The sequence below is a fragment of the Mchenga conophoros genome, linkage group LG7, assembly GCF_057382185.1.
Source record: "Mchenga conophoros isolate Kocher_MC1m ecotype Shallow Benthic linkage group LG7, M_conophoros_male_GT1.1, whole genome shotgun sequence".
Taxonomy (NCBI): domain Eukaryota; kingdom Metazoa; phylum Chordata; class Actinopteri; order Cichliformes; family Cichlidae; genus Mchenga; species Mchenga conophoros.
This window is the reverse complement of record NC_140532.1, coordinates 64435374-64461002: the sequence shown is the minus strand read 5'-3', so window position 1 is coordinate 64461002 and position 25629 is coordinate 64435374. Positions and strand designations below refer to the sequence as shown.

Below are 25629 nucleotides of genomic sequence, written 5' to 3'. Positions count from 1 at the left end.
GATCATCGTGGCATTGCCGTATTGGTCCATTTGGTCGATCTTTGTTTTTATTATTTATTATATTTTATTTTCAGATGTTACAGACGGGACAGACATGAGTGAGGGATAGGAAAGGGAGAAAGAAAGAGGAAGGAAAGGAAAAACAGAAGGGGAGAGGGACAGTGAGAAAGGGGGGGAGAAAAAAAATAAAAATCTCCTGGATCACCTGTTGAGAGAAGAATAGAAAACAAGCAAAAAAAACAAAGCAACATACTAAACACAACACCATCGCATTAATCTAGCTAAGTGTAAACAGCAGTAAATACTAAATATTCAATGTTGTTGTGCAGCACGCAGGACAGATGTGCTTCGAAGTAGCAGCCAAGAAAGGTGTAATTTGGGTCTACGAGCAGTGAACACCCGTGTGCATACCTGTGTGGATCAGCGCACTTGTATTCCAAAGGTTTCTCCATGTAACGATCTGCTAGGGAGTGTGGGGGGCCACAGCCCCGTCCTCCGGGGTGTGAAGCGGGTATGGAGGAGATCAAAACTCCAGACATCCAGAGGCCCCCAGAACACAAGAGACCATGGAAGACCAACAAAGGGGCAGCCGCGCCACTGTCCCAGTAAGAGCTGAGGAGAGTCCCAGATGAGGGCTCACTCAGCAGCCGCGGAGCAGAAGCCAGGGGGAGTTGCAGTGACGCGCCCATGAGCTCCGCCGGCCCCCAGCTGTGCCTGAGTGACCGAGCCCCAGGCCGAGAGGCCGGGGGCACCCCACCTCCGAAGGGGCCCAAGCGAGCCCCAGGCTCCAGGCCCCGATAAGCGGCCGCCAAGGAGTGAGCCGGTGTGTACCTGGACGCCCATCCCCGGACACAAAGAACCACCAACGCACCGACACCTGAGGGAGTCCGCCACTGGCAGGGGAAGTGGTGGTGGGTGGAGATAGGCCTCCAAACCTTGGAGGGCCTGAGGTGTCCCCAGAGAGGTGGCGTCTGATACCCAGCCTGACATATAGACACAGACATACAGGCACACACAGACACAAACATCCATTCCCCCCCTCATGCTCTCATATGCACTTACTCCACACTCAACCAACGTGGAGACAGACATAAAGAGACGTTGTACACACGATCACACTCCCCAAGCGTACTCTACAAACCGGGTCTAGGTACCCTTGCCCCTGGAGGGGGGAACTGCACCCAGACCCAGGTGGTGTTACCCTTTTCCCTGCGGTGGGGAGAGGCAGACCACCCCGACTCCGTAGCAGCAGGGAGGCCCCACACCCCAGACCGCAGTCGGACGGCCATCTCCTCCTAGCCCTCCCGCTCCAGCAGGCCGCAGAGAACGGGGGTGGGAGAAGACTCCAAACCTCCCTCCACCCGCTCATTGTAGTGTTGATGCATGTGTGTTCTAAGGTGCAATTAAAACCCAGGAGGGCATGGAGCTACCTGCCAGAGAGCAGCAGGTAAGCGCATAGTCCCTCCTGATAGCCCTCAATGACTAAGTGTATTTAAAATTGAGAGGTGGGCAACGACGCCAGGGGTGAGGTGTACACCCTGATGGTAATTTGGACTCCGTGATTGTGCCCACCCCCAAGATCCTATATGTATGTGTAATGAGAGTGTGAATAATGTGAATGTCTAAGTTGTGGGATAAAATTGAGGCAGAGGCAGCCAGAAGGGGACAGAGGGGGGGGGTAGCCTCCTCTGCACCCTGGTGACATACCCCTACTCCAAGGCCCTGCATGTGTGGGTGGTTGTGGTGGAGCGGGAAGAGGGAGGCAGCTGGAGATGGGGAGGGAAGGAAGGGAGGGGCAGGTAACCCCTCCCTGGGGCCAGCTCCCCCGCTGACCCCAGTAGGCACTCCCATACTCCGCGACCCGCCAGGGAAAGGGCCCAGGCCCATCCAGACCGGGGCCCAGTGCAGCAGCGCCCCCCGGCCCCACAGAGCCCGGGACAGTCCACCCAACCCCACCACAGAGAAAACTGCACCCACCCCACCATCCACTCATCTTCCAGACTACATAAGACAGTAAACGCCCAGGCTGAGATCTTCCTCCACCTCTCCTGTATCTCCCCCTCCTGCAGAGAGAGTTCCTGAGGAGAGGAAAGCTCCTGCAAGATGTGGCTTCGAGGTGTTGTTCAGTGATGAAGAAAGTGTGTCTGTCACCTTAGTAAAAGATGGATTTCCACAGTTTCCCACAAGGGTTTTCTCACGTTCCTCTGGCCAGGACGCACAATGACACATCAGTGTGTTTTGGATGACTTCATTTGGAAAGTAAGCTGCAGGATGTCTGGTGAAAAATGTGGCTAACTGCATTACAGAGCAGGGGAAGTGGACAGGGGAGTGGTGGAACAATGGCTTGGATTGTCTATATAGATCTGAAGCAGAAGGTGGTCCACAGTTATTTTGATTGTAACAGATACGACTTTTGTTGTTGTTGTAAATATGTCCTCCATGTTTGTTCAGCTGTCACACATTTTGCTATGTATTTTTCACATAATGCTAAATATGTAAAAGGTCACTTTTTCACCAAGTTTTTTTTCACCAGCCAGTGCAATCCTAACTCGGGCATATAATGGCACAACACAAAGATTCAGATTTGTTTCTACTGTAATAGCCGTGTGTCTAGTTTGCCGGCTACTATAACTTAGCTACACATCTGTCTGGCTGTAGGTGTTTTGTTGCTGATTCTTTTCTATCTTTATACTGATTCTCAGATACAATATACTGTGTATATACAGCAACAGGACACTAGAATATAATAACGTGCAACAGCACAACAACAGTGCAGAATAATCATGTTTCTCATCACTGCCAGTCTTCAAAAAAACATCCACATGCCTTATCTGTGTGCTTCAGTTTCTCTTGTTTTGCATACTTCTTTGTCAGGAGTGTTAGTTTGTCTCTCTGCGTTCTCCAGCTTTATTACCCCATCTCTAACCCTAAAGTAAATAATACCATCTGACGTTAGTGCTTAGCTCTGTGTAGCCGAACTTCCTTATTTGGCCACAACAGGGAAATGAAACTTACAATATGAGTCGATCTTAAAGGAAAAATTCCAAAATTTTGGGAAACGCTCTTAGTGGCTTCCTGAAAAGGAATCGTCTTTAGCAGACTGAAGAATGGACTCATTTCTAACTCATAGTAACTAAAAGCAAGTCAATATTGGTAACCAATCGCTGTTGCTCTGTTTTGCTACTGATTTGACTTTTGGGGAAAAATATTTCTTGTTGTGCTTTAGAAATATTCTTTGTTTTTGTCTTAAACTGAACAACTTTTAAAATGTTTTAAGAGGTCATAAATCTAACTCTGTAGCCTGTGGTGACCCCGAGCTGTTCAGTGAATGGAGAGAGACATTAACGCAAAGAGGCGTCCCCTCATTATTGTCTCAGTCTGGGGGTTTTAGTTTCCTGTTTAGTAAACAGCCACTGTGGAGGAGCAGTCGAGTGACAGTTTGGGAGAGGGCCACAAAGATCCACAATCAGCACCATCCTGTTTCAGGGTTTCTCACACGCGGGCCCCTCCGTCGCGTCTCAGATTTCTTAGCATGCAGCAGCATATAAATTTCACACATAACTAGCGAGCATGTTTTAAAGAGAAAGTTCAGTGGAAAGTTTCTCAGCTGCAGTCTGTTCCTGTATTCATCACACTGTTGTCTGAAAACGCTTGTTTTATTTAAACAGCACAGAGTGCAAAGACACTGATCACAAATTCTAGTACATCATGTTTTACCCGATTTATCAGGGTTACTGGTAAAAAATTGCATCATAATTATCATTTTTGAAATCTTAAAAAGAAAACACACAAAAAAGAAAAAAAAATCCATCTTATTAATACTGGCTAATTAGGATTCAGTTACACACGAATACTTGTTGGTTTTGGGGACGAGGCTCTGAAGGCGAAGAATCTTATCACAGGGAGGTTTTTGGTATGGTACTGCATACACGCACTGGAGAAAAAAAATGTGACAGGAAGGACCTGCTGAGACTCTGGATTAATCCATAGTGTTGCTGAAACAGCAACTAGTGTGTTTCTGTCTACCCAGATAAAGAGCTTAACGGGTTAAAAGTACCAATTAAATATGCAGGGCCACTTGTAATTGAGGTTGGCTCATGCAGTTTCAACACTTTTTGCAGCTTCTGTTGTTATATCTGTTAACATAGTCATGTTAGGCGTTTACTTCTACTGTTACCCTGAACAGATTTCCAGAGCAGTAGGTTAAACATTTGCGTCTGCATCATAAAATGCGGACTCGACCAAATATGAGGCTCATAAAAGTCACGATCACAGAACAATGTATTTTAATGGAGAAGTTGCAGAGGGGAAAAAAAGGAAATACCAGTGTTAGAAAGAGAGACAGAAGAGCTGATTATGTTTTGACTTGACGAGCAGCCAACTGGAGCTGAAGGTTGGCTTCAGTTCTGCTGTACTTGGCATTGTCACGAAGTGTGAAAGCTCAGCTGGCCTCTGAGGCCCTGCATTGTTCTGCCGCACTTTTGGAAAGACAGATGGTGAAATATTAGACGACTGGGCTGATGCCTGCAGCTCACTTGCTCAGATTCCAGTAGTGCAAGCAAACACTTGAGCTTATTGTTAAGGCTTGACCTTAGAAACAAAAATGAAACCCCCCCAAAAAGAATTTTAAGTAAATATTACACTCTTAATCTATTAAATGGTAAATGGCCTGTATTTGTATAGCGCTTTTCTAGTCCCTAAGGACCCCAAAGCGCTTTACACAACCTGTCATCCACCCATTCACACACACATTCACACACGGGTGATGGCAAGCTACATTGTAGCCTGGGGCGCACTGACAGAGATTTTTTTATTTTTTTATTTTTTTAATGAAATTCGGTTTTTATTTTATTTATTTGGGGAATAAAGGAAAAATAAATCTCTCCTCTGCTCTGTTTCACCTTGAGTCTTTTTTTCTGTTCCCCCCCCCCCCCCCCCCCCCCCCCCACAGATCATAGGAGATAGGGGTTAAAATAACCTTACCCAGGTTAACAGATATTTGTTACTTGCAATTTTTGATAAGATAAGACTTTATTGATCCCACAACAGGGAAATTTTTGCGTCACCTCAGCTCAGGTACAGACATCAGAAGGAAATACAAAAATACAAATAAGTACAATCGATGAAAAAAAGTAAGATAATACACTATATACAATGGTAGCATACACAGTATGTGATTATGGATATGGTTGGAAATATGGAAGACATAAACTATATAGCTTGACATAACTATTGTACCACTACTATTCCTATGTATAGACATGTACACACACATGTACACACTAAATATACATATGTATACATTAGGGGTGCAACGATACACAAAATTCACGGTTCGGTTCGATACTTTGGTGTCACGGTTCGATATTTTTTCGATACAAAAAAAATGTTCATGCCTTTTAATTTGTCATTTATTAAAATTATAAATATATATTTTAACTCAAAAGTACAGTTTTTAAATTTAACCCTAACCCTTGTGCGTGTTTTTTATTTTGACAGCGAATGCGCACCTGCGGACCACTTATGTGCAGCCCTGGTTATTTAGCTCATCATATTGCAGCCACAGAAATTCTTTTGTCCATGAAACCATAAAGCTGCACTTTCTTTTTGCCTCATAGTCTGATTTGTCATAACTTTTCCGTTTTGTGGTAAGCTTTTCTTTGGCTGTCACTTCTTCACCCTGACCTGTCTTATTTGGCTCAGCAGAACTAAAATATATATCCTGCTGCTTTTACACACGCACTCGCATAAGCTCAGCGTTTCTCTGCGCGATCAACCTCTCACATGTTTAAGCTTGCTGCGGGAGATTTCACTCGTCATGTTTGCATAGTAAGCTAACGATTGATAAGACGATGTCAGAGGAATTGGTGCGCAAATTATCATCACTCGCCAATCGGTGCTGTCGCTCTCTATACACAGTTCGCGCGATTACAAAGTGAAAGCAAAAAACAAGCGCAAATTCAAACGCGATTTCAATATGTCACATATTGACAGTGGCTCACCGATGCCAATGACATAATTACCCAGCTACATTTCCAAAAGAATGCAAAAGCATTGACATATATTTTTCCTTCCTACAATAGGCCGACGGGCAGGGCAGAGATAGATTTTGGTAGCCCGGCTGGAAAAAATCGCTAGCCCCGGGACGTCGGGCTAGCGATATTGCGAGCCCTGTATCTGATTGAGGAATCACTCATCTTTGGAAAAGAGAGTTTATTACAGAGAAATGGCTCTTTCCAAAATAAAAGCTATACTATACGCTTCTTCTGGGCTATATTCTTAGCAGCATATTAAACATATCAGGTCCCCATAAGGAGAATCATGTGCTAACGGCTGTCTAAATGACTCGGGTAAAGTTTGTAGCATGCATGCTTGTCGTTTTTGTCTGCTTCCGCTTGTCTTTGCACTAGGATCATGTAAATGTGCAGTCATATTCGTTGTGTTCCCACTAGTGCTTTCAGGTTAATCTCGTTGAAATGACCTTAGGCTAGACGGCCAACACGTTAACGAGCTAACTGCGCTAACACACTAGTTCCCACCCATGTAATTAAGCATTGCGTGGCACATCCAACATACTGTTTTACTTTTGTCCAAGGCTTACCTTCAGGGTCATACGTCACATGAAAACCAAAATAATTCTAAACGCCAGATCTGAATGAGGGTGGGGGAGGTTCAATTTGCCATGTTGCAAGGAGAGCTTAACTTCTGTCTCGCTAGCTTGCCCTGCGCTCTTCCTTCTGATGATGCTGTCTGTGTTGGGCGCTCAGTGGATCTGCGCTCGACAGTGCAGCCTAGGCGGAGTAGTCGAACGCAGATTCACTGAGCGCTCAACACAGACAGCATCGTCAGAAGGAAAGTTGATAAAATAAATTACAAATGTTGTATTGTTCGATACATATGCGTACTGAACCGAAAGCACTGTATCGAACGGTTCAATATCGATACGAATATCGTTGCACCCCTAGTATACATATACATACACATATACCTGCACATGTCCGTACACATGGAAGGTCCATTATGCATGAAGTGGTGACCGTGGATGTTCAGTGTCCAGTGACTTATGACATCGTGATTGAGGAGTTATAGAGTCTAACTGCTGTTGGGATGAATGATCTGCGAAAGCGCTCCTTCCTGCAGCGAGGGTGTTTCAGTCTCTGACTAAAGGAGCTGCTCAGCCCACTCACATACTCATGCAGTGGGTGATGTGGATTGTTCGTGATGGATGTCAGCTTTACTAACATCCTCCTCTCGCCAACCACCTCCACAGACTCCAGGGGACATCCCAGCACGGAGCTAGACCTCCGCACCAGTTTGTCAATCCTGCTCCTGTCCCTGTCCGTGCATCCACTACCCCAGCAGGCCACTGCATAGAAAAGGGCAGATGCTACCACAGTGTCATAGAATGTCCTTAACAGAGTCCTGCAGACTCCGAAGGACCTCAGTCTCCTCAGCAGGTGGAGTCGACTCTGGCCCTTCTTATACAGGATGTCTGTATTTGTAGTTAGGGCTGCCACGATTAGTCGACTAGTCACGATTATGTCGACTATTAAAATCGTCGACGACTAATTTAATAGTCGACGCATCGTTTGAAGCTTTGTAAGATCACAAAGGACGCAGGAATGAGTAGTAGGATTTAAGAGTGTAATAACGGACTGAAACAGAAGATGGCAGCACTGCATGTACAAGGATGCCAGCTGCCGTTAAACCCCGAAGAAGAAGAAGCTGTGTCCCAGAATTCATAGCGCAGCCCAGCGCAGTTGTCAACAATGGCGGCAGCAATGGCGTGTCCAGCGGGGTGGCCTGGGGGGGCACAGGCCACCCCCCCAACCAGACTGGCCACCCCAGGTGCCACCCCAAAGGCAAAACAATAAAATTCAATCAAATATCAAATGTCCGATTATGTTTTCACGGTGACGCTCAGATATCCGAGTGTAAGTGAATGCAGCATTGGCTTCTGCGCTATGTGCATCAGGTTAGCAAAGGTAGGAGAGCGAAGCACGAAAGACGGCACTGCAGGAAACAATTTTTCGGTGAAAGAAAATGAGGACAGAATAAATGTCCCGGTAAGTAATATTAAGTTTGTTGAGTTTAGTAAACTTCGGTGAAATTAGAATACCAAGGAAAAAAATAACACTTAAAGAATTATTGCAGCCGTGGAATATTTCAGACAGTATGCTACTGAGGGCAGCTAACATACAAGTTATGAGTTATAAGATGTAATCTAAGTCGTAACATTGCTGTATGGAGCTGCAGATTTGGTTGCAGGTTAACATAGCTGGACTGGCCATCGGGCATACCGGGCATATGCCTGGTGACTTATTTTTTTATTTTTTTTGTAATGGCATGAACAATGAGAGGTGGTGGATTGGCCAGATGCAGGTCGATGTGTAGAAATAACTCCGTTGTTTGGTGGTGGCTATGGCGGGGCTTCCACAGAGGCCAGCAGGTGGATGAGGGAAGGGGAGGCAGGAGGAGAGCCCCGAGGCGGCCACCAGTCCGAGTGTCAGGTGAACTGAACTTCAGGTAAGAAGTCATGACCTGCAGTCTATCTGGGTCAGATACAAACTAAGTTTAGGTGGAGTTTATTTTCATTGTGCTGACTTTTTACTGTCAGTTGCAATAACTCATACTGCGTTCTAGCCAGCTTGACAGAGTTTTTATACAGCTGGGTGGGTGCTATGATGTTACTGATAGTGAACTTTATTTTATTCATAAGGTTAGTAGAGTTGCCAACGGCTCCTTAAAAATGGAATGGTCCCTCATTCAGAGAAAATATTACACGTTTCGTATTGAGCTGAGAAGAGATGCAGTTTGTCCCGAACTTTAGCTAGAATGGAAAAAGACACAAAGCTGGAGTTATTCTGTCTTTACGCTGCACAGCTGCCTCTTCTCCTCTCATTCTCTCCCCCTGCCTCTCCTGTTGCTACTTCAATCATGAAACTGATCAATGATCAGCTGATCGGCTTTTCTCTCTTGTTTATTTATCGCCCACTTTGCACCAGAAACAGGAAACCAGCAGATGTTGCGCTAAACAACAGCAGCACGTTTAAGCTTGATCAGCTGTTGTTAGAATGTATTTAATATTAATTTCTAGTATCAGCTGATGTTTGCTGGAGCCACAGCTGTAAAGCTGCTGGTCATTATGTCGGTTTGGATATCTGGTGAGAGGGAAACATGAAACCAGGAGATGTCCTTACTGAATCATCAGAGCTGAACAGGTGATGGAGAAACAGGTTTACCTTTTAGGTCACATGAATGAGTTGAAGGGAAGTTTTGAACTGTTTCTGAGAGGCAAATAACACCAGGATCCTTTTTTATGTAGCTGACAGCTGGTAACTGTGCAGGGGTGGATCTAGGAAAGTTTTGCCAGGGGGCCAGGTAGGGCATTAACAGGGAAAGGCACAAAGAAATACTTTTCTTTCTTATTCTCATTTAAAATACCTAGTTTTTATTAAATAATTATCTAAATCTTACAACCAAAGTTTTTATCTGACGTAAAATGTATAGAAATCATACATATACCAACAAGACAGTGTACATCACTGTCACAACAGGGTTTGTTTTCAGTCAAAGTCTTTATGGCTTTACTACCTGGTGGGTCGGCCTGTAGTGAAAATGCCCAATTTTTTTGTCCCAGTCCAGCCCTGCAGGTTATACTGGCAGTGTCACCATGCCAGCTGACTGTATTTCATCATCAGCCAGTGCTGTTCTTTATCAATATTACCAAAGTTTACCATAAGGCAGCATAGAAAGTATTTACTTGCTTTCAGGTTTTATTCAAATGTTAGTCTTTTCAGTTGTTTCCCCACTTTTTTCCTGTTTCAAAATCAAACACCAGTTTGTGAGAAGATTATCTTCTTTTTTTAACAGGCAGATAAAGTTTTACATTGGAACTGGCTAATTTGTCAATTGTATGTTACAAATGTTCGTATTTTAATATTCAAAAATGTTTTTGTCCAAAACATATGTGCACTATATGTCAGTAAAAATACTATGCAAATATTGCTGTCCTTGAATGCTGAGTAAACACTGACAAAGCACTGATTGTATCTCTTGTACTTTATCAACGCAGTATCTAAAAACTTTGCACCGTAGTGGTTAAAATCTCATTCTAATAAGAGTTAAAAGTGCATTTGGTTATTAGGTTTATAGGATTATTGAATTATGGTTAACGGTTGGTAGAATTTTTTTTTTAAACATTATCTGCCAATTACATCTGCCACCCTTCTCCAAATCTGTGCCCCTACCTGGCCCCCCCAACAAAAATTTTCTAGACACGCCACTGGGCGGCAGCTAGTTAGTTTTAACTTTACTCTTATTATTCTTTCTGGGTCACAAAATAAACGTTTAACATATTTTCAGGCGAGAATGTAGCTTTGTAAACCTCAAATATCTGCTCAGTTTATCAAGACACCACATATTTTCAAAAGCGCTCCGACGTTTTCGGAGACGTCTGTTACCCACTAGCTCGTTAGCTAGGCGGGGGCAAGGCTAACTAGAGCCGTGAGAACACCGGACTCCCGGCAAATCGTTTTCAAACCCACCGCCGTCTTTCGCTAGTCAGGTTAAATATATATATATATATATATATATATATATATATATATAAGTCACTTAGATAACTTAAAAATGTTATTGTTTGGCTTTCTTTAGTATTTTATTTGTTCCTGAATAATAGGTTTGGCTGAGATTAAAGTTATAGTTTTTGCACAGCTAAAACTGTCAAGCAGACAGCTGATTATCAGAAGTGTGAGACGCTGGAGAATATACTCCGGTGTCCTGTTATATTTTAGAAAGCAAGGAGTTTATTAAACTTCACCGAAACAATCTGCAAATTTCATTAAAAATAAACTACCATCTTGTCTTTATTTTTAGTTAGCACAAACACTTCAAGCTGTAAGCTAATGATAGTTATATAAGACCAGATGCTGCTGGTGCAATAAGCTGTACGCTGTACGTCCAATGGATGATGATCTGATTAGTCGACTAATCGCAAAAATAATCGGTGACTAGTCGACTATCAAAATAATCGTTTGTGGCAGCCCTATTTGTAGTTCAGTCCAGTTTATTGTTGAGGTGAACACCCAGGTACTTATAAGAGTCCACTATCTCAATGTCTTTCCCTTGGATGTTCACCGGTGTTGTAGGGGGTTTGATTGATTGATTGAATCTTTATTTTGAACATGTTGAAAAAGTATAAAAAAAATAGAATTAAAAGAGACAAATGAACAAAGCAAACAAAAGGAAAACGAGCAACCACAACTCCAAATAACGTCCATGTTCAAAAAGGAGCAGGAAGAAGCATAAGCTTATTTAATCCCACCCCTTTTCCACTATCTAGTATCAATAGACTACAGAAATACCTCCTTGCAATTACATTATATGTTATGTGTAATTTTTTTTTTAATATATACACATATATGTTTCTATCTATCCATACATACGTATATACACACATACGCACATATACACATTTTCAATAACCCCATTAACACCTCAAGGATACACAACCTACAATTTTATATATATATATATATATTAGGGGTGCAACGATATTCGTATCGATATTGAACCGTTCGATACAGTGCTTTCGGTTCGGTACGCATATGTATCGAACAATACAACATTTGTAATTTATTTTATCAATTTTCCTTCTGATGATGCTGTCTGTGTGGAGCGCTCAGTGAATCTGTGTTCGACTACTCCGCCTAGGCTGCACTGTCGAGCGCAGATCCACTGAGCGCTCAACACAGACAGCATCATCAGAAGGAAGAGCACAAGGCAAGCTAGCGAGACAGAAGTTAAGCTCTCCTTGCAACAGGCAAATTGACCCTCATTCAGATCTGGCGTTTGGAATTATTTTGGTTTTCATGTGACGTATGACCCTGAAGGTAAGCGAGTCATGGACTAAAGTAAAACAGTATGTTGGATGTGCCATGCAATGCTCAATTACATTGGTGTGAACTAGTGTGTTAGCGCAGTTAGCTCGTTAACGTGTTGGCCGTCTAGCCCCATGCACGGAGCGATCGGCGGTAGCTCGTTAACGGAGATTTGCCGTGTTGTGGCGTTAAGGTCATTTCAACGAGATTAACCTGAAAGCACTAGTGGGAACACAACGAATATGACTGCACATTTACACCGACATCATCCTAGTGCAAAGACAAAAACAACAAGCATGCTACTAACTTTAGCCGAGTCATTTAGACAGCTGTTAGCACATGATTCTCCTTATGCTGCTGAGAATATAGCCCAGAAGAAGCGGATAGTATAGCTTTTATTTTGGAAAGAGCCATTTCTCTGTAATAAACTCTCTTTTCCAAAGATGAGTGATTCCTCAATCAGATACAGGGCTCGCAATATCGCTAGCCCGACGTCCCGGAGCTAGCGATTTTTTCAGTCGGGCTACCAAAATCTATCTCTTCCCTGCCCGTCGGGCTATTGTAGGAAAAATATATGTCAATGCTTTTGCATTCTTTCAGAAATGTAGCTGGGTAATTATGTCATTGGCATCGATGAGCCACTGTCAATATGTGACATATTGAAGTCGCGTTTGAATTTGCGCTTGTTTTTTGCTTTCACTTTGCAATCGTGCGAACTGTGTATAGAGAGCGACAGCACTGATCTGTGAGTGATGATAATTTGTGCACCAATTCCTCTGACATCGTCTTATTAATCGTTAGCTTACTATGCAAACATGACAAGTGAAATCTCCCGCAGCAAGCTTAAACATGTGAGAGGTTGATCGCGCAGAGAATCGCTGAGCTTATGTGAGTGCGTGTGTAAAAGCATTTCAGTTCTGCTGAGCCAAATAAGACAGGTCAGGGTGAAGAAGTGACAGCCAAATAAAAGCTTACCACAAAACGGAGAAGTTATGACAAATCAGACTATAAGGCAAAAAGAAAGTGCAGCTTTATGGTTTCATGGACAAAAGAATTTCTGTGGCTGCAATATGACGAGCTATATAACCAGGGCTGCACATAAGTGGTCCGCAGGTGCGCATTCGCTGTCAAAATAAAAAACGCGCACAAGGGTTAGGGTTAAATTTAAAAACTGTACTTTTGAGTTAAAATATATATTTATAATTTTAATAAATGACAAATTAAAAATGCGTGAACATTTTTTTTGTATCGAAAAAATATCGAACCGTGACACCAAAGTATCGAACCGAACCGTGAATTTTGTGTATCGTTGCACCCCTAATATATATATACCCATACCAACAAACCCGTGCATGCGCACACACATGAAAATATTAGACAAGAACACCCTATCAAATCTCTACCTTTTCCCTGTACCCTGTAAAAACCATATCCTTAAACGCTTTTTAAACTGCGCCATGCTTGGACATTGCTTCATATCTTTACTTAGTCTGTTCCACAGCTTCACTCCACACACAGAGATGCAAAAACTTTTTAATGTTGTACGGATACGAGGATGTTTTAAATTTAATTCCCCCCTCAAATTGTATCCCCGTTCCCTTTTAGAAAACATTTTTAGAATATTGTCAAGAAGCAGGTTATTTATTGCTTTATATATAATTTGTGCTGTGAGAAAATGAACCAGATCTGTGAATTTTAGAATTTTTGATTTTAAGAATAGTGGATTTGTATGATCTCTGTAACCAGTTTTATGGATTATCCTTATGGCCCTTTTTTGTAATATAAAGATTGATGATAGCGAACATTTGTAAGTATTGCCCCAAACCTCTGCACAGTAATTCAAATACGGTGCAATCAGGGAACAATAGAGAATGTGGAGTGATTTGTGGTCCAGAATGTGTTTTACTTTACTCAAGATTGAGACACTTCTTGAAATTTTGTTATGTATATGATTTATATGAGACTTCCAGTTTAATTTATCATCTATAATCACACCAAGAAACTTATGTTCAAGTACTCTTTCAATTTCCACACCATCTACATGAATCTGCACTTGTGCATTTCTAAGGGAATTCCCAAATAAGATAATTTTAGTTTTACTTAGATTTAGCGATAGTGACTTCCTCCTGAAGTCTATGATCATCTCCTTTGTCTTGCCGGCGTTGATTTGGAGTACGTTGGTCTCACACCAGCCAACAAAGTCACTGATGACCCCCCTGTATTCCTGATCATTCCCGTCTGATACGCATCCAATGATGGCTGTATCATCTGAGAACTTCTGTAGATGGCAATCGTGCGAATTATAACAGAAGTCTGAAGTGTAAAGCCTGATGTTGAGCCGTCTAAAATCACAGACCCCCAGCTATGCAAAGTCAGGATAAACTGGTGACAGTGCAAGAGTGAAGAGATATTAGAAGCTCCTTCTGGAACAGTAATGTTAAAGTTTTCACACCAGGCAAAGACACTGTCACCTTTTTCCACAATGTCAATGTAAATCCACAGTGGAGTAAAGCACTATTCTATTGATTTCAGTGTTTTGAAAATAGTTTTTGTAAAGTGTTAGTTTGGACTTGCTTTAGAAATTTGATGGTTGGAGGACTGACACAGAAGATAAGCACTTTATGGGCAAGTTTTAAATGACCCAACCCAACCCGAAAAACTAATTTGTGTGTTACATGTCTTGTGCGTGTCAGGCCAGGAAGTAGGGCTGGGGCATATTATACCGTTCACGGTAATACCGGTATAATGTTAGGCAACGATAGGAAAATGAAATATCGCGATAGAATATGAGTAAAACGCGCATGTGCAGTGCCTTTGTTTTCATATGCACATGGCCGATTGTTGAGTGAAACAGATGAACCAGAATTGGTTTGTAAAAATGGTGCAACCTCAGTGATGTGGAACTGGTTTGGTGTTTGTCCGTCAGATACACGACAAAGCACATTTTTTGCAGAACATGCAAGCGGCTGTCGTTATTGTCGTATTTGTCAGACTAAGATGCTCTTAAATCTGGGAGTAATCTGGGTCCTAAACTCCGTATGCTTCAGGTCAAAGAACACTGCAGCATCACTGAGCGTTAAAAACTGTCTAAATTCTTTCATCTTTAATAAAACGATCAGCATTGCTGCTTTACCAGGTGTAACTATGAAGTTTAACTTCCAGGCATCCATGAAAACAAAATTTATTACATTTAACGGAGTTAGAAGTTAGCAGTAAGCTAGCGGAAGTTAGCTCGCTAGTTTCGCTAGTTACCTAAGCATGATATAGCACGTTCTGACGGAGAGATTTCTGAAAAAATTCAAACGTACAGCTCTGCTATCACTTCCAACATAAATGAAGACAGGAAACTAAACAGCAGTGACGTTTGTAGGGTTACTGAAGTTGGGCTAGCTGGTATATAATGATGTGCTACGTGATGGCTAGCGACACAGCTATGTTAGCATAACATAAACAGTGAAGCTGGAGGACGAACACTAACACTTTTCCACTTGTAAAAGTTAACGTGAAGGTTCTTCATGGTTAGAGACAAATGCAATCGCATGGCAGGATGCTGTAAACGGACCAAACTTCAGTCAGGAGAACAACTGAGATAATCCATCCACAATACGAGGTTAGTCATTAATATACTGCAACAACATGGGAATAGAGCAGCTGCCAGAGAATTCAACATTAATGAATCAATGGTACAGAAGTGGAGGAAGCAAGAAGAATGAGTTTAATAAAGTTTGATTTATCTGACTGCTTTGTTTCCTTTAATGTGCCTTATAATCCCGTGCACCTTATGGTCCGAAAAATGCGTACTGCACACTGCAGTTTAATGTTGCAAAGCACCTCTTTTTAACTTCAGTGGATATTATACATGGTTATGCTCAGGATATGTCAGCCCATTTCTACTGGAAATGCCTTTTGGTTAAACTTTCAGCAAGGAATTTGCATTTGCACTGTTACATTTTTATAAAGCTTTAATGTACATAAAAACCAGCTTCTTGTTTAAGTGAAAATAAATGGAAGGTTGTGGAGTTGTATTTTGTCTCGCATCAATTATATCGTCAGTTATATCATTATCGCAAATTTTCAAATATATATCGTGATAAATATTTTTGGCCATATCGCCCTGCTCTACCAGGAAGCAGCTCTGTTTGTTCTGCTGTCAGTCAGTCACTCCCTGAGAAGGGACGCCACCAGAAACTGCTCTTCTCTCTCTCTCTCTTTTTTTTTTTTTTTTAAAATTCTTCTGTCCTCTCAGTTCTTTCTGCTCTCTGTCAAACTCTGTCTTTCCCTTCCCAGTCCTGCTGCTCACCGAGGGGGTGGGTGGTGGGAGTGCTTCCTGCCTTTTTGTCCAGCTGGCAGATTGAATAGGAACTCCTGGAAAGCTTAGCAAGATCCAGCGCCAGTGCAGAGAGCTGAACAGAGCTAGGAGTCAGACGCGAACTGAGGAGAGCTCAGAGGAGAGGGGAAGCGATGCCTGTTTCACGCTGCTTCTGATGCCTAACAAGGCCACTACTTACCAGCATCGCTCCTCTGCTTTCCCAGAGCTGCTCAGGAGGAGAGCACATCAAAAGCCCTTTAAGAGTCTGAACTCAGGAGTGGCGAAGTTTGATATGAGCTAACGTAGATGGGTTTAAAAGCTTCCCACAACAAAGTTCTCCACATTCTCAGGTCGCAGCTTTCTCGCATGGTTTCAGCTGCTTATAATAGGAATCCATGAAGGAAATTAAGTCACTTGTTACTAGTGGTCAGTGGCAGCGACTGAAGCAGATGGATGAGCCTGAATCTCTTTAACGGATCAAAAGCAGTATCTGCCTCACTGATCCGCATCGTAAAACTGTTTGCCTGTGTGTCCTGCTGTCTCTGCCTTTGTTGTTGTGTTCCTCTAAGCCTGTGTGTGTAGTAACGCTGTGCAGTACGCGTGTCCAGATAAGACCGTCTGCAGGCTTTGGATTGACCGCCTTGCCTACTGACCTTGCAGAAGGCAGTGGTTGAAAGACAGCTTTGGGCCAGTTAATCTGCTGGCTTAACCAGATGCATTGATAGACACTAAACACGCACACATTCACTCACACAATAATGATGTTAACTCTTATTAAGAACCCATTTATTCATGCAATTTACCAAAAAGACAGTCATGTGGAAATGATGCACTGTCCTGCAGGTTCAGGTCACATGCTTCAGTTTGTGCTCCCGTCAGTCAAATCAAACATTTGGTTTGGTTGTGGCTGTCAGCCGAGGTAATTTTATTATTATTGACACTGCTAAAAGCCTGTAATGTGAAGCAGGTTGAACATGCTTACATGGCTTTGCTAGCCAAACGGCAGCAGTCCAGCTAAGTGGTTATGTGCAGGTAATTATTAACTTGATAGGTCAACCCAAGTTTTCCAGTCTACCTCAAAGCACCTTTATAGGAGAGGCCCAGTGTTTGCAGCATATGACCAGTTACAAATATGGACCAGTCTCCTGGGAGTAGAATGATATATTTTACAAACTAATCTCTAATATTAGCAAAAAAAAATCACAGCGGTCGCTGTGGCCCGAAGTAGAAAGGTATGAGTTTATTGATAGGAAACCCACTGTATCACTATGTTGTCCTCCTTTGTTTTTCCATTCCTCTTTCCCCTCACCCACTAACCAGTCACGGCAGATGGCTGCCCCACCCTCAGCCTGGTTCTGCTGAAGTCTCTTCCTGCTAAAAGGGTTTTTTTTCCCCACTGTTGTAAAGTACTTTCTCATCATTTCGTTGTTGAGGATTTCTCCCAAACATTGAGATACTGAGAATATAGAGACTAGTATCAAATGTAAACAGTTTAAATAATGTGGGAAGCACTTTAGTTAAATAGAAGTAAATAAATTAAAATGATGAAGTCAGTAGATAAAGATGGGACTTGTTCCAACACTGTCATGTTTTCATGGGAAAAGTATAATTGAGCTGTTGTCCCTTTGACATGTTCCTACAGGCACAATTAATCACTATAGCAATGCTTGCATCACACAGTGTATCTGACTGTAGTGCATGCAGGTTTGCTGCACCACTGTTTATTGGCTCAGCAGAATGGAAGTGAGCAACCGTTGGTGGTAACACCTGTGCTTTTCCTGCTCTGACAAGCCAAAGTGATTGCTGGGAAACCCTGTAAAGCACCACACGAAGAAGCAAGACTGAACTATGATGTTGAGGCTTATTTCTTATTTAATTTTGACCTAAAGATTTATTCTGAAATGTCTTGGATTTAAACTAGAGCTGGGCGATAGAACGATAACGATATGTATCGCGATATGACTTTTGCTCGATAGAGAAATTAAGCTATCGCGATAGACCTCGCCGCTCTTGTCCTCTTAAAAAAAAAAAAAAAAAAAAAAGGTCAGCCAATCCAAATTAAGTAGCGCAGAGCCGAACCAATCACAGCCGCAGCGTCACGTCGCGTGCCAAGCCGCACGTGTGTTTGTTTGGGAAGCGGCCAGCAGGTAATGGAGCCAGCGCGTAATGGAGGAAATGAGTGTGCAGACTAGAAAAATCAACCGAGCGTGACCGAAGAGAAAACAGATGATGGTTCCAATGCCGGAGAGATTGTCGAACGGAAGAGCCAAAGAAGTTCCGTAGTGTGAAGGTATTTCGGCTATTTCAAGTCTGACAAAAAACAGAGTAGCGTGCACTGTAAATTGTGCCGAAAGCAAGTCTGGAAATACAATAAACTGGTGCATGCGTCACACTGTGCGCCACGTTATTGTTTCGGTGAAATGAATTTCTACAATACTGTTACTGTTAATTCTACTCTCTGCAGTGTTTAAATGCTTACATATACACACAGTTACTGTCCGTCCACACATACGACTAGGGATGGGTACCGGTGTCCGGTGCCATGATGGCACCGGTTCTGACATAAACGGTAGTAACCAGACCGAAAAGCAGCGCACACTTCGGTGCTTTTTTTTTCCTGAGCTGTGATACACTTCTAGCCAATCATTTTACGTTTCCGAGAATAGTAGGCGGGCCCAGGTACGTACGTTCTTTTAGAGCAAACTCAGCAGCCTGCAACAAGTGCTTTAAGCTGATACTGTGATACTGTCAAAGGAGGTAACACCTCAAATCCGATGAAACACCTGGCGACGCATAGCGTTTTTTTTAAAAGCCCAGAAATGCGCCGTATTTGATAGCTTGCTGCGAGACCTCACACCGAGCACATCTACTGCGGGTGGGTTGCCTGTTATGCAACATCCCCCAAAAACACGAAGAGGAGAGTCCTGGCCCCTAGCCCTGCCAGTGTAGCATAAATGATGACGGATGATGATGGCAGCAGCAGCCGTTCTTCTCTGCGTGAGTAGCTAAATGTTGTTCGTGTGTAATTTACGTTGAGTAGGCTAACCACGTTATTACATTAATGCATGTAAGGTGAACTAGCAAACATCATCATAGCTACATGCGGCTGTCTTCTTGTTTGATGGCAGATACTCCCTTCACCCTGGCCAAAAAGGCTAAAATGACCAAAGAAAAAGTGGAAAACAGTTAAACATGAGAGGTTTTTGGACAAAGTTTGTGTTTTTTCCATTGTTTAAGCACTGCTTCCAGCCAAGAGTGATACCATATATACCCCATAGCTGCAGAAAAGGCTAACATTGTTATCTTTTTACAAAAAACCAGCTGAGCATGAGAGGTTTTTGGACCAATTTTGTGTTCTCTATTCTTTAAGCACCGGTTTGAGCACCGTTTGAGCACCGGCACCGTTTCAAAAGTACCGATTTGGCACCGGTATCGGATAAAACCTAAACGATACCCATCCCTACATACGACTCGGTTCTGCTTCTATGTCCCAGCTTTGTTTACTATTTCCCACCGAGGCTTCTAGACTTCTGATTGGCCAACATTTCTGCACGGTTAGGAATCTAGCGCCACCTGCTGCTTTGGCATGTTCATAGCAGCGTTTTCCTTCATTTCTGCCTTTATGTGTGGACGGGATTATTTTTTAAAACGAAAACGGAAAATCTCAGTTTTCAAAAATACCCGTGTACGTGTGGACGTAGCCTCAGTCTCTGACTGGAAGCGCTAATTCGTCATTCGGCTTTTGTCAGACTAAAGTAACTGTTAAAACTGTTTGAAAAGCTAAGCTATACAACAAGGAGAGATTGAGAATTTCCTTTTAGTTCTCAGTTTATTTGATATTGACAAAAGTTAGTCAGTTTTGTCTGTTCTTCTGTAAAACAAACTAAGATTTATTTTTAGAATTAATATTTTGTTTCTAAGTGGAATTGACAATTTAGTCTGTTTCGTTTGTTCTATTTTGAAACTTAAACGCTTTAGCGGCTGCCTTTTGTGTAGTTTGCAATATTTGCCTTTATTTATCTGAAAAAGTCTCATGTTCCTTAAGTACATCTACCCTGTTGAACTTATTATGGGAAATAAATATTTAAATCAAAACAAGCTGCTGATTATTTCACATTTTACTTGTGAGCAACGGCACATTTAAATCTTACAAATATAGTTATTTGGCTTATATCGTGATAGATATCGTTATCGCCTGAAATGAAAAAAACATATCGTGATATGAAAAAATCTCATATCGCCCAGCTCTAATTTAAACATATAATTGCAGTAATGTATATAATATTCAAACATCCTGCTGTTGAAAATATTTGGAGCCAGAGACTGTATGTAGATGGATTTTGATGTTTGCATTTTGGCCATAGAATACCATTACAGACACCTATGTAATGGTAACATAAGTGTCTAAAGCACTTAGGCACTTGGAATCATTTCTCTAAGTCGTTTTGGGCGTTGCTCCTTAGGCATTTTCCCAAAGAGAGTGCTGGCAAACTCAGTACAAACATTAAGGGGATTTTGTGCTCCATCTGGTCCAGAAATGTCTCTTCCTGTAGTTGGAGGCTGCGGAAAAAGACATAAAATATGAGCTACTTTTTTTCATTCATAGTTCAAATCCAGACAGGGAGTTGAAATAGATGATTAAATTGTACAGGTGTTGCTTTTATTGTGCCTGCACATCATGTAAAATGCATTCAAGGCTACACACAGCTGTGCTTCATGGTTGTAAAGGAGACACCCTGGACTGATGGGTTCTCATAGGTCATACTCGAGGAGCATCAGGCGACAGCTTCAACAGCAAATTCCTCAAGCTTCAAGGTTTCCTGTTTGGCTTTTCAGCCTCACAGGTGTTCGTTTCTTAAAGTCACAGTGTCATATATTTTGGATATCACGGTGCAGTTTACATTTCTCTTGGATTTTTACCAGTACTTCTACTGGTCATCACAGAGGACACAGAAACATGTAGTGAGAAAGGTCCTGCGGTTTCAAGAGTACATGATGGTTCCCTGAAACTCTGCTGTTGTTTCTCTGAGCAGGCTGAAAGTTGCAGAATGATGTCACACTCTCAAGTTCATTTTTTTCCAGCCTGATCTCTGTCCTGGATCTGTGGTTAGTGTAATATGCATTTAGCCAACCGTGTTAGAGCAGGACGGCAGTCTGTTTACAAACCTGCCTCAGCGCCTCTGGGCGCAGCACCCAGTGCATTCACTGCTTGCTACTCTGCGTACGCATGTGTGTTGGTGCGACTGGCTGGGGTCGTGCACATGTGCGTGTTCATGCATGCTCAGTCAAACCACTGCAGGCAGGCCTCGTTTTGCTCATTCTTCCCCTCTGCTGTGCTCCCGTTCCCTCCGTCTCTATTTTGAGACGCACATGCCTGCTGTGACCCAGCACGTGCCGATTCTGTCAGATTTAGTCTTGGGCTTGGTGGATCGCAGCGCTACACGCCCTTTTCTAAATTTAAAATGATGAAATCAGAAGAAAGTGTGCTGCGCCCATTCGCTGCAGTCAGACTGGGTGCTGACACGGTTTAGTTTGGGCTCTGGATCTCTCAGTCTGCTAAACTTGCAGATCTTTATCATTTGCCAATACACTGACCTTTTCCCCTGTTTGTCCCCCTGTTACAGTTAGTCCCGCTGAGCCTCACGAGTGACTGCAGTTTTCCAACTCTCCTCATATGCCTGTCTGTCTGGCTGTTCTTTCCTTTACACCACTATGTTTCCCAGATATCCCGTTTTCACACTTTCTGGTTGAGGCCTCGCACATGTCTGTTAGAGGTGTATGCGTGTTTGTGCTGTGTGTTAGTTAGCAGGCCTGTCAGGATGTTAGGAGGCCAGCTGCAGCCTCAGGGCAGAATGAGAGAAGCTGAGATCCAAAGAGAGAAAGAGGAGGAGGAATGTCAGGAATCCCATGGGAAAGCCACTCTGACCATTTGTGTGTTTGTTTGTTTTTGTCTCTCTAGCAGTCCAGCCTGCCTTAACTCAGTGAACACATGTTTAATATGCAGGCCTTTTAGTAAGTACATTAATCCTGTAGAGTGCTACTGTGCACTCTGCAGGTATGCCAGTGGTACCTGGGCAATAAATGTTCAAATCATCAGTCAATAAATTACCCCGTGAATGAGTCCAAAAACCTGGAAATAAGTTCAGGATTTTGGAGTCCCGGTGCCTCCCCTTGAAGTCTTAGATATTGCTGGATATTCAGCATCATCAGGCACAGCCACTCACCAGTGGTGGAGGTTAGAGCAGGACGATATGGCCAAAAATATTTATCACGATATATATTTGAAAATTTGCGATAACGATATAACCGACGATATAATTGATGCGAGACAAAATACAACTCCACAACATTACTAGCGCAAAAAGACAACCTTCCATTTATTTTCACTTAAACAAGAAGCTGGTTTTTATGTACATTAAAGCTTTATAAAAATGTAACAGTGCAAATGCAAATTCCTTGCTGAAAGTTTAACCAAAAGGCATTTCCAGTAGAAATGGGCTGACATATCCTGAGCATAACCATGTATAATATCCACTGAAATTAAAAAGAGGTGCTTTGCAACATTAAACTGCAGTGTGCAGTACGCATTTTTCGGACCATAAGGTGCACAGGATTATAAGGCACATTAAGCGAAACAAAGCAGTCAGATAAATCAAACTTGATTAAACTCATTCTTCTTGCTTCCTCCACTTCTGTACCATTGATTCATTAATGTTGAATTCTCTGGCAGCTGCTCTATTCCCATGTTGCAGTATATTAATGACTAACCTCGTATTGTGGATGGATTGTCTCAGTTGTTCTCCTGACTGAAGTTTGGTCTGTTTACAGTATCCTGCCATGCGATTGCATTTGTCTCTAACCATGAAGAACCTTAACGTTAACTTTTACAAGTGGAAAAGTGTTAGTGTTCGTCCTCCAGCTTCACTGTTTATGTTATGCTAACATAGCTGTGTCGCTAGCGATCACGTAGCACATCATTATATACCAGCTAGCCCAACTTCAGTAACCCTACAAACTTCACTGCTGTTTAGTTTCCTGTCTTCATCTATGTTGGAAGTGATAGCAGAGCTGTACGTTTGATTTTTTTTCAGAAATCTCTCAGTCAGAACGTGCTATATCATGCTTAGGTAACTAGCAAAACTAGCGAGCTAACTTCCGCTAGCTTCCTGCTAACTTCTAACTCCGTTAAATGTAATAACTTTTGTTTTCATGGATGCCTGGAAGTTAAACTTTATAGTTACACCTGGTAAAGCAGCAATGCTGATCGTTTTATTAAAGATGAAAGAATTTAGACAGTTTTTAACGCTCAGTGATGCTGCAGTGTTGTTTGACCTGAAGCATACGGAGTTTAGGACCCAGATTACTCCCAGATTTAAGAGCATCTTAGTCCGACAAATACGACAATAACGACGGCCGCTTGCATGTTCTGCAAAAAAATGTGCTTTGTCGTGTATCTGACGGACAAACACCAAATCAGTTCCACATCACTGAAGTTGCACCATTTTTACAAACCAATTCTGGTTCATCTGTTTCACTCAACAATCGGCCATGTGCGTATGAAAACAAAGGCACTGCGCATGCGCGTTTTACTCCCATTCTATCGCGATATTTCATTTTCCTATCGTTGCCTAACATTATACCGGTATTACCGTGAACGGTATAATATGGCCCAGCCCTAGTGGAGGTATTAAATTCATGACTGTGGTGTACTTTGGCAAAGTATGGCCTATGGCATAAATAGACCCACAGACCGTCTCAGTCAGCAACATTACAAAAACTGGCCCCAAAATCAGTAGCAGGATAGTGCCAAGGTAGCAGTCCAGTACTGAGCAACTGGCATTGTAGGGTACTTTACATAATTTACATTTAGATGTGAGAGTTAAAGATTCTGGTATCACTGAAAAATAAGCAACCTTTAAATGATGATGGAGGTCGAGATGACAGCAAGGACAGAGAGGAGAAATGGGGCCAACAGGCTGGGCTGGAGAGAGATGGAGAGGAAGAGAAACAGCAGGGAAGAGCTGTGGGGGTCAGCCATCCATCACTGAAGTTTAGGTCACTAATCTATTTACAGAGAGCTGGCACTGCACTTCAACTTGTCATGTGGAACCAATATTTAATTAAAGCTGCACGAGGAAGGCTAATTGGGACGGACCTGCCTTTAGGGGAGGTTTAGGCTGTGGCAGTAACTAAAACAATCAGAAGAATGGAGCTGTCATTTTCAGCTAGTCTTTCACTTCTGCTGTGTACAGCTGACATTTCTGCATGTCATTTGGGAGTGTGTTGGCTTTATTTGATGAGTTTCCTACAATAAAATAGAAAAAAGAAGCAAATATTGCAAATTCTCTCTAAATATTCACTCTTGGCTCTAAATATTGATTCCCTGCAGCTTCGATCCACACACATGGGTGTTGCCCTTAACTTGAATGTGAGTTGAGCCCAGCTGACTTGCAGCTCGCTGCAGTGTTTGCGCTCATCGTTCAAGTGTTTGTGAGGCCTGTTTGGTTTTGTCGAGCCAGCGTGATGTTTGCTGAGGACCCACTGAAATGTTAGCACAGAGTCTCAGCAATTTTAGGTGAGCTGTGTGAAGAGTTCCATCTTTGCTTGAGACGCACCTCATTGTCTGCCCCTCAGGCTGGACAGACCACAGACGGAGGCTGCCAGGAAGAGAAACTGAAACCTCTGACCTATGACTTTTTTCTGTCCACAAATGCCAGAGGACACTGCTTTCACACAGGCTGAACAGCCTGATAAAATTGTAGAAAAATTAGTCGGATTGTGTGATACGGAGGGTCAAATATTTGTCTACCTATAACAACTACTGTACGGTGATTCTGCCTCACATTGTCTGGCAGGATGAGTTGAATGGAGTGTCTCATTGTGCAAAACACATGGCAATACTGCTTTATCAGTATCAAGATGTCATTTCAGTGTCATGCATAACAATAACTGTTTAGTTCCTTGTATGAAGTGCATCCGTCACACAATAGGCTCTGGATACGCTGTTTGCACCAAAACATTAGTGCCTGACTAACAAAACCAACTGATGCAATAAAGATTCAACTGAATTCAGAGCTGCAGACTGGCAGCGCTGAGTTCCCAAAGGACATGCATTCTTTTCCACATAATAACACTTTCTCTGTGGCGGTGGGATGCACACACAAAAAGGGACACCAATTTTTTTATTTAGTTATTAACCGAAAACTATAAACACAGAGAATGATTAAAGCAGTTAGCGCAGTGAGTGCACAGACTCCAGCGCTGTCATCTTAAAGTGCAGCTGGTGATGGCATGCTTGCTAGCTTAAAAAAATGTTTCTTCAAATGAGTGAGTTGGGCGTGGTGTAGCAGAGGAAGCTGCAGCAGACAAACTGGATTCCCAACTCGCGTCATTGTCAGAATGTCAATCATAGCTGAGCAAATACACACAGGGGCGACC

The 25629-nt window shown here is 42.6% G+C and overlaps 1 protein-coding gene across 3 annotated transcripts in view; it reads left to right on the top strand.

The window, feature by feature from the left end:
- Window positions 1-25629, top strand: part of LOC146571526 (septin-7-like) — a 69442-nt gene that overhangs the window by 7740 nt on the left and 36073 nt on the right. The gene's annotated exons all lie outside the window — the stretch shown is intronic.